This window comes from Caretta caretta, chromosome 7, assembly GCF_965140235.1.
Source record: "Caretta caretta isolate rCarCar2 chromosome 7, rCarCar1.hap1, whole genome shotgun sequence".
In the NCBI taxonomy this organism is placed as follows: domain Eukaryota; kingdom Metazoa; phylum Chordata; order Testudines; family Cheloniidae; genus Caretta; species Caretta caretta.
Genome location: NC_134212.1, coordinates 100,410,239 through 100,419,688, shown reverse-complemented (window position 1 = coordinate 100,419,688; position 9,450 = coordinate 100,410,239). Strand labels below are relative to the sequence as shown.

General features: G+C 38.6%; 1 long non-coding RNA gene across 1 annotated transcript; it reads left to right on the top strand.

Annotated features, from left to right (window-relative positions):
* The first annotated feature begins 1,909 nt into the window (after nucleotides 1–1,909).
* On the top strand, nucleotides 1,910–7,155 carry LOC142072909 (uncharacterized). The gene is made up of 3 exons (XR_012669516.1): nucleotides 1,910–1,990; nucleotides 2,191–2,276; nucleotides 6,968–7,155. It is a non-coding gene; the product is annotated as an uncharacterized LOC142072909 (long non-coding RNA).
* The last annotated feature ends 2,295 nt before the right edge of the window (nucleotides 7,156–9,450 follow it).

Sequence of the window (9,450 nt, the reverse complement as noted above, 5' to 3'; positions counted from 1 at the left end):
ATGCAGGTCCCCACATCTGTACCCTAGCGTTCAGAGTGGGGGAGGAACCTTGACATGGTGGCAGAGCGGTGGGATTAACCTGAAATCATTTTGAGATCCAGTTGAGATTTTTTGAACTAGAAATACAGATTTTAAAAAAGGAATTTTTTTTTCCTTTGGAAAGGAAGTCCAGAAAGCAGCTGAAACTGAAAGCAGCTTGTTTTTTCTCTGCTTTGTGGCCAAGCAGAGACAAAAGGGGATTATCTTTGTGAATTGCAGGTTTTCTTTGCCTGGAGGCAGGGTACACAACTCCTGCAGGGAAATTCACAGTCTTCCAACCCAGAGTTTTTTTTTCCCCTAAAAGTAAACCGGGGGGGGGGGGGGGGAGTAGGGGTGGGTTCTACCCATTTGCCTGGAGACAAAAGTGGCAGGGTTTTTTTTTTTGTTTTTTTTTTAGGATTTTGATTTTTTACAAGGAGCACAAGTTTGAAAAGGAAAATTTTTTTTCCCTTTGAGCTGCTGGTAAGCAGGTTTCCAAGTAGTTGGAGGTTTTTTGCTTTGATTTGGGCCCAGAGCAGAGACAAGGGAATTGTCTTTTTCTGTAGGCTGACAATCACTATCAGAGAATAGGTATTCTATTCAGCACAATTCTTTTCTCAGCCATTTAAAGAAATCATAATCTAACACATACCTAGCTAGATTACTTACTAAAAGTTCTAAGACTCCATTCCTGGTCCATCCCCGGCAAAGGCAGCATAAAGACAGACCTACAGACCCTTTGTTTCTCTCCCTCCTCCCAGCTTTTGAAAGTATCTTGTCCCCTCACTGGTCATTTTGGTCAGGTGCCAGCGAGGTTACCTTTAGCTTCTTAACCCTTTACAGGTGAGAGGAGTTTTCCTCTGGCTAGGAGGGATTTTAAAGGGGTTTACCCTTCCCTTCCCTTTATATTTATGACAGAAGTTACAAAAGCAGATTTTCATATGTAGACAAAGGTGAAATGTGGTAATGACATGTTCAGACAGAACATTCTTAGGGCCTTCCAGGCAACATATTTGCTATGACTCTTTGATTCTTCTAAGAACTTCTGGATCAATGATAAATTGTTTCTCAGCAGACAGTGCCAAACTACCTGACTTCTGAATGTTTGATTCAAACCAGTCAATAAATCAAGAAGTTTAATACTGTCTTATTTTTCAGTCACATATTTCACTTCTCAGTAAAAGGAGTACCTGTTTTATAAATTGCCAATGTTAACTCTTTTCATTTTTTGTAGTTAATAGCTTTTAGTGGATTTTCTTGCTAAATATATAGGAAAATACATATTTTCTTGAAATCCTTATTAGGTTAGCAGTGAATATTCCCTATAGATACATAGTTCCAGAAACATTTCACTCTACAGATTTTATTTACAAGCCTTCCCTCTACATTCTTAAATAATACACTGTAAAGGGTATATTTAACTTGCATTTCCTCTGAGACACTGATTTGATTTTCAGTTACAGGAGATGTCAGTGCTAGTTAATTTCTAATTTGGCATATAGGCTTCAGCAGTTCTTAAGGTTTTGACTATAGAGTAAGAACACAGAAGGTGACAAGGGGTGCCTCTAGGCAGATATGCTTTGCATCGATTACCTTATTCGGTTGGGACATTTATATCTAAACAGCTGTAGACAAGCTAGGAAAAGGAATTATTTTTCCATAGTTTTGACTCCTGGCACCCTCTATATAAATGTCAGTTATATAGTTGGTATAATTTCATCACAAAGATGACACAATCAATGCTAAGTATGTAAATGTGTGTCTTTTATAGCTGGAGCTGACAGTAATGCCTATTTTAAGTTTTCCTAACACTTTTTTCATTATGACCCTGCTTTTAGTTTCACATTTTATTGAGAAGCCACAGTGCCTCCAATCATTGGAGCAGGAAGCTGAAATTTGGCAATGTATTTCCTTGTTGTCAGAGTTGCCTTTTGCTGAGCCCTGTGGAGATACACCAAAATTTTTCTGAGCGGTAAGCCTCTGACCATTGCTGTTTTTAAATGCTTAGTAGATGCTAGAGTTTGGCAGCTACATTTTCTGTAGATTCCCTCTGCATTAAACATACTCCAAATCCCTGTTGAAGGGGCTAAGTAGGACATTCACTATAATTATTCCTCCCTTGCTGTCAGGCAAAGCCCAGGACTGAAGTGACTATCTCTCTTTTGCTTTCAGTGATCTGCTGCTGCTCAGAAAGTATGGAGGAGAAGGGGAACAGCTTTACCTGAATACTGCGTTGGACAGGCTGGGAGTGGGGAAAGGTAAGGAAGGTGGTCAGAGCAAGAACAGGGACAGAAGGGAAAAGGCTTGAGAGGACATGCTAGGAGGCAGGATAGAAGAGTCTACCATCACTAGAATACACAACCAGAACCTGGAATTGAACTTAGGGTGCCTGAGTCTCAACATTTCTTTGCTGTCTAGAAAATAGCTGTGAAAACCCAGGGGCAAAATATGTGTCCTATCTAGGTGGTCCACATATAGGTTAACAAGCTACTACTGTAACCAGCCAGTCTATTGAATCAAGTAGTAGACATCTGAGTTGTGGATCTAAAATGTTTCCATCCTGCTGTATTAATTCAAGTTGCAGGTTAATATGGTGCCACATGAAGGAATTTGGTCTTTTTTTGTCTTTTTTAAGCTTAGGAAATTACATCAAAAATAGTATGTTAAAAGAACATTCTGTTGCAAAGTTAAGTATTGAAAAATTAGGACCCTTGCCTCATTCAGTGCACAAAATGGAGAGGACTTGGGGAATGAATCAGATTGTGTATTGAATGAGGCTGTGGTCTGTAGGACCCTTGTTTATTGCAGCAGTTGGAAGGTGTGCAGTGAGTGAGGCAAGAGACTGCATGAAGAAAGCTTTGTTTCATGGTTAAGGTAGGTGAATACTAACCTGAAAAATGGAATTGTGCCTCTGCCACAGAATATCTTCTGTGAAGTTCTTCTTCGAGTGATTGCATATGGCCATTCCACTTCAGGTATGAGAGTGCCCACTGCACCAGAGAGGGAGATTTTTTTTTTCCTTAATGGTACCCATCAGGGCAGTGCATGCACTTTCTGTTGTCTTGTGCCACTGCATGATGGTATAGAGGGCGAGAGCTACTCCAGATCCCCCTCAGTTACTTCTTACCACCCATGGTTGGTAGTTGGAGTACATCCTGTTGCTTGTGCAAATTCTCCTCTTACAGGAATTTATTTAGTCTTCTGTAAATAGTTATTGGCACTCATTGTTCCATTTGTTTTATTCGTTACTTTTGGAGCACCGGTTTCCTCCTCGTACAGGCCACCAGTGCCTAGTACTGAGGTATGTCTCAGTCTCTAGGGTTTAAACTTTGTGCCGGCTGCAAAAAAAACCAAACCTGTGCTGATGAGTGACCCTCATTCCATCTGCCTAAAGTGTCTTAGTGAGGGTCATGTTAGAGGCCCACTGCCACATTTTCAGAGACTTTAAGCACTGGACAAAGAAAGACAGAGAGGTGAGACTGTACCATAGCCTTATGGAGGTTGCTCAGCATCTACCTCCTTAGCCTTCCAGCTTGAGTATGCACCTAGTGCTTCGGCATCAGTGAGGAGTGCCTCTCTGGCATTGCTTTGAAGGAAGCACAAGAGGTTAGAGTTGTCCAAGGAGCTGAGACTTAGCTCTGCTAGACAACTGAGGTCCATGGTGCTGTCTACCAGTAAGCACTCAGGGTGACAGGGGAGGGTGTCCTCTGGCAAATGCCCTGCGAGTGTTTTACAAAATGCATGGTGATGATAGTTGCATTCCTAAGGAAAGCAGATGTGCAAGTGTCCTTTCTTGGACTATTGGCTGATATGAGGTCAATCCAAGCTCCTAGTAAAAGTTAGTCTATCCAGGATTCAATCGCTCTTCAATGTTCTGGGTCTGTTGATCAATGAAGACAAGCCAGTTTTCCTTCCAGTTCAGAGAATAGAACTTATGGGGGTGATCCTGGTTTCTACAATAGCCAGGGCATTACTACCTCAAGACAGATTCCAGACAGTGTTAAACATTTCCATAGATCTCAAAGCCAATTTGCTTACAACAGTAAATTGTCTTAGACTACTGGAGCGCACAGTCTTCTGGATGATTGATTCTGCACCTCAGACTGCATCTCAGAAAGGTGCAAGCCTAGTGTACTCCTGGCTTTCCACCTGTTGGACATGCTAGTTCTTTTGGACTGTAATCACAGCTGTTTGTATCAGTTCCAGACAGGATGAAAGGCCTTCCAATCTCAACGCAGAGGATTTTGTCCTGCATACATCTGTGCTATTATTATATTGCCAATGCACTCCCTCCAAGCAGTGAAGTAGAATGCTCTACAAGATCTCAAGCAGCTTCTTGAGCCTTTTTGATTCCAAGTACTCTAGCAGACATTTGTATAACTTCAACTTAGTCATCTGTGCATACCTTTACAACTCATTATGCTATATCTCAGCATTCAAGAGGTGATGTCAAGTTTGGATGAGTAGTCCTGCGTACATTGTTTGGGTAGATTCTGGCACACACCTCCTGATTGAACTGCTTGAGTGACCTGAAGTGGAATTACATATGCAATCATTAAATGAAGAAGAAAAAAAAAAGGTTATTAACCTGTTCTGTAATGGTGGTTCTTCAAGATATGTTGCACATGTCCATTCAATGACCCACCTTCTTTCCCCTCTATATTGGAGTTTGTCTGGTGTGAAAGAACTGAGGGGATCTTGGGCAGCTTCCAACCTTCATACTGTTATGCAGCAGTACAAAGCAGTGGAGTGTGCGTGTATCACCAGGACGGGTACCACAAAAGGGAAAACATTTCTGACTCTAATGCACCGTGCACGCACCTGAAGTGGAATGGACAAGAGTTACAGTCACTTAAACCAAACTTCTCAGTGGTTGTTTCTCATTGTATGGGTGCCCAACCTGAAACACCTGAGGCCTCATTTGCCAATGTGTTGATGCTCAATGGCAAGTAAAGTCAGTGGTAGATGTGCTTTGGACATATGAATTACCACAAAAATGCTAGTTACCTTGAAAACTCGGACCCTGGGCATCTCAATTTGAATGCTCCAAATTAGTGGATTCTTCTGACAATTTAGGTTTTAAAATCTCATTTGCCCCTTTGTAAAACTGGCGTAATTCCACTGCCACACAGAGATGTTGTGAAGATACATATGTTTGTTTGTGAAGTGCTCAGATGCTACAGTGCTGAGTGCCATAGAAAAGCTCACAGGAAAATTAATAATCCTCTATTCAGTGCAGTATTTAAATTCTGTTTGGTAATTAAGGGATGTGGCGATACTTTGAATAATGAGGATAAGAAAGAAATATTGAATAGCTACTGACTAAAGAAGCACCATTCACTGAATGAGGTAGGAGTTTTAGGGAAAATATAGTATGTGATCATGTGACTATCATGACTGCTATGCATAAGGGGACTGAATTAAAGTTGCATAGCAAACCTTAATTGTGGCATTTCCTTACTTTTGAGAGCTTGACTTTGCACTTTTCATGTTTAGTTTAAAGTTTGCACACATACCCCTGTTGTATATTGTCATTCTACATTTTATTATATTATAATAATTATAATAATATAATAGAATACAAATCAGGTCACCCATAATATGGATCACATAAAAGATTTATAAACATGTTTTAAGAAGCAAGCTATCTACAGTTTTGTATATTCCTCTGCCCTATAAATAGGAGAAAAACCCACCTGCCACAGAATTTCATTTAGCACCTGTTCACATAAAAAGGCATAAATGCTCAATTCATGACAAGAGTTCCAAATGATATGCCTATTTGCATTTGGGTAAGTCCTGTCAGTTCACATACTGGCTTTTATTTTAAATGCAACTACAATATTTATGGAGTTCGGAACAAATTACTGAGGAACAGTTGGTCACATGAAAATGCCATTTTTTAACCTGTTTTACAGAATCTCTCCAACTTTGCAGGTTCAAACATGCCAAACCAAACCTGTATTTCCACACTAGTTTTGATTAATAAAACCCACACTTAATTATAGTAATTTTGTGGCTAATGTTTGTGGCATTGGTGTATATGAAGCAATAAACAGCTTCTGCTGTTGATTTAGTGCCAAAACAAAGATGAGGCATTTGATCCTTGTGAAAGCAGTTTATTGCAAATATACCCCGATGCCATGGATATTGTTACAAGATGAGAGAGAAACAACAGCATTGCTTTAATTATAAAAGGGAAAGTAATACTATAGATTGTGAAATTTACTCTTAAAATTAATATTTAGCCTTTTCTGCCTGAAGTTGCTTGTTTGCAAATTAAATTTCACACTATTAAGTCTGACTATACAATAATTTTAGTGTTCTTTGTACAATGCATGTGGTTTCATGGTAAGTCTGCAGTTAGATTAGCTGGAACTCTGTTATTTTCATGGATTTTATTTCAGTCTAAAACTTTGGCTTAGGTATTTACTGTGGTGTACGTGGACTGAAACAATGTTTAGAACCATGCATAGCATTGACTGGTGACAAATTCAGTTTAAAATTGGAGGCTGGGATTTTCAAAGGGATCTCAGGTGCCTGGCTCCCATTGATTTTTGGCTAGTAACTGCATCAGCTAACAGCTTTATTTTATTTTATTTATTTATTTTTTAAACCCTTGCCAGACACCTCGACTGACATTGACCAGTTCTGCATTTTTGCGTAGATGGGACTGTTGATGGTGTCAGTGTAACGAGTGCCAAGCATCCATCCTTCCAGTTCTATGACTTTTTGTTTCTGGTGGGAGTTGGGTCCCTAACTCCAACAGGTCCCTCTTAAAATCTCAGCTGTATTGTAGATTGTGCCTAAATGGGGAGTGTTATTGAAACATTGGAGGAGATTTTCAAAGGCAAGCTGCAATCAGGCACCAAGCTGCCATACAAAGTCAGTTGGATGCCTGTCTTGTATTCAAAATTTTCCCCTAATTTTCTGTGTTTTTTTATTCTAGATTGACATGAGCTGAGAAAAGGGAAAAGACTATTCTACCTTCCTGTCTCTTATTGGCATAACTTTCTTTTCCAGATAAATCTCAAGCACTGAGATATTTGCATTATCATTTGAAGATTGCAGACAGGTCTCAGTGAAATTGTATAATTATTTGGACTCTGTTGTGGTTTCTGTGTTCATTAAACTGACCTTGTTGTGGGAGTGAAAAGTCCTGTTCTACTGCATACACAGCTAATGTCTGAACAACTGATACATGTCTTTTTTAAAAAGCTTGGTTAGCTCCAGCTTTTTCAAGTTTTTATTCAAAAAATACTATCTCAAACTTTATTGTACTTCAGGTGTTGATCCATTTTTTTTTGTACAGAATGAGATTAGAAAATATCTTTAACCACTACTTAATTACATATTTTTGCCTCTTTAAAATGAAAATAATGTGTTAGATTTAAATTATTTCATATTTTAAAAAAAACACTTTGGGGTGGTATCTTCTGTACCAGTAATAAAGATGGACAATCACTAATAAACCCTGAAACCATGGATCTCTAAAGGAAGAGACAATTCTCTCCTAATTAAGACACAGCAACTGGTATTTCTGCAGTTAATTAATAGTGACTGTTTTCAAGTTCTGTACAATATATTTCAGCCACCTATATAACCTGCCAATACCTTCTGACTCAGATAATTCCACTGAATATTTGGATTTTTAAATTCTAAAACTTTAATTGTTGAAATTCCTAATATGACCTACATTCAAACTACATTTGGGGTCAGACCCTCTGTCACTGTGTGTCAGTGGGTCACAGCTGAGAGTATCAGATTCAGGACAAACAGCTGAGAAATAGGGCAGACTCACGAACCCAAACCGGTGGTTATTCTATCATTCAATTATACCAAGCCAGTAACAAAAGTAAACTTCTGTCTCACCACACTAGTTAACAAGAAGTCAGAGATGCAGTTTCCTTGGGCATTCCAGCCATTATCTCACCACCCAGACACTGGATTCTATAATGAGCAGTTATTGAAAACTAATTTAATCACATATAGTGTCGTTCTAATCCCAAGAGATCAGATGCATAGCCAAGTTAATATATAACTCAGATCGTAACCAGTAATCATACTGCTGCCAATCAGGGGCACCATTTCAGATTTTGGTGTAGGAGGCAACTTTAACCGTGATTCCAGGGGCTACTTAGGCACCTGAAAACTCGAGTATTTTATTTTATTATTATTATTATTTTTTGCACATAATAATTTAGAAATGAGTTGACAGAAAGAAAATTAATATTTGACACATTCAGCTCTAATACTAATATGTTCTGACATCTTGGGTCAAGTCACTTAAGGGACACTGGTTAGATTTAAAATTTAAAAGCATATTCTTGTTCTTGAATACAACAATTGAAACAATTGTTGAAAAAATCTAGATTACTTTCTATCATTTAGGCTACCTACTTTTTGCAGTTCACCAAGCTTGGAATAGATCATTTTACTTTTGGAAACATTCTGCTAGGGCAAGGCCCTGTGAGTTTATACTGCACCTGCCTGAGACTCTAGGGATGTTACTATGCTACAGATAATAGACTAGAAACTGATTTTAAACAAAAGTGAAACTGATTCTTTCAAGTCACTTTCAAGTCACCTCGAATATTCAAAAATCACAAGAATATGTAAAAATAATAGATTTGATCTTTTTATTTGCCTTCTGTTTTTTGAGAATTTCGGGTGCATGGGGTCACATTTTGAAGTTTTCTCCACAGCCACAAGGGCTAGAAACTTCATTTTTCTTTAAGAATGAAGGCTGAAATCATCACATATCCACTTGACTCCAGGAGCTGGGGAAAACAATAATTATCACGAGACTCATGACAAAATCATGAGAGTTGGCAACATGGCTTTCAATTCTGTTTAAAGGCTAGTTATTTTCCAGAAGGCTCTTAAACCAACACCATAGTGATTGTGTTGCAGTTCTCACAGGAGAATATTTAAAACCAAAACCCAAGAAAATTCCACATTTTAAAGTTGAGAAAAATATTGATTCTTCTGAGGTATATCAGGGCCACTGCAAACAGGAAAGGAAAATAAACAGGCACAGGAGCTGGAGAACCAAACTTCCAGTCCTTAACTAGGTAAAACTTCTATTGCCAACAGCACATCCTCTCAAAGGTGTTAACGTGCTCAATAATTATACACTTCATATTTAAATATTTGAGCCAACTTATCCACATTTAATACACATTTGCTGAGGGACTATATTTTCTGGCATATTCTGAACAGTACTGAGCATACAGATGGTGCCCAGTGAATAATACAAATCATGACAATAATAATTGACTTTATGGACTCTGTGGATGCAATTTCTGTTCTTTGTTCTGGAATTGGCCTGAATTCAGCTGAAACATTAAGAATGCGTGGCATAAACACATCTGATACTCATACAGCACTTTCTCGTTCCTTCTTTTTCTCAAACTTAGAACAAAAAATAAC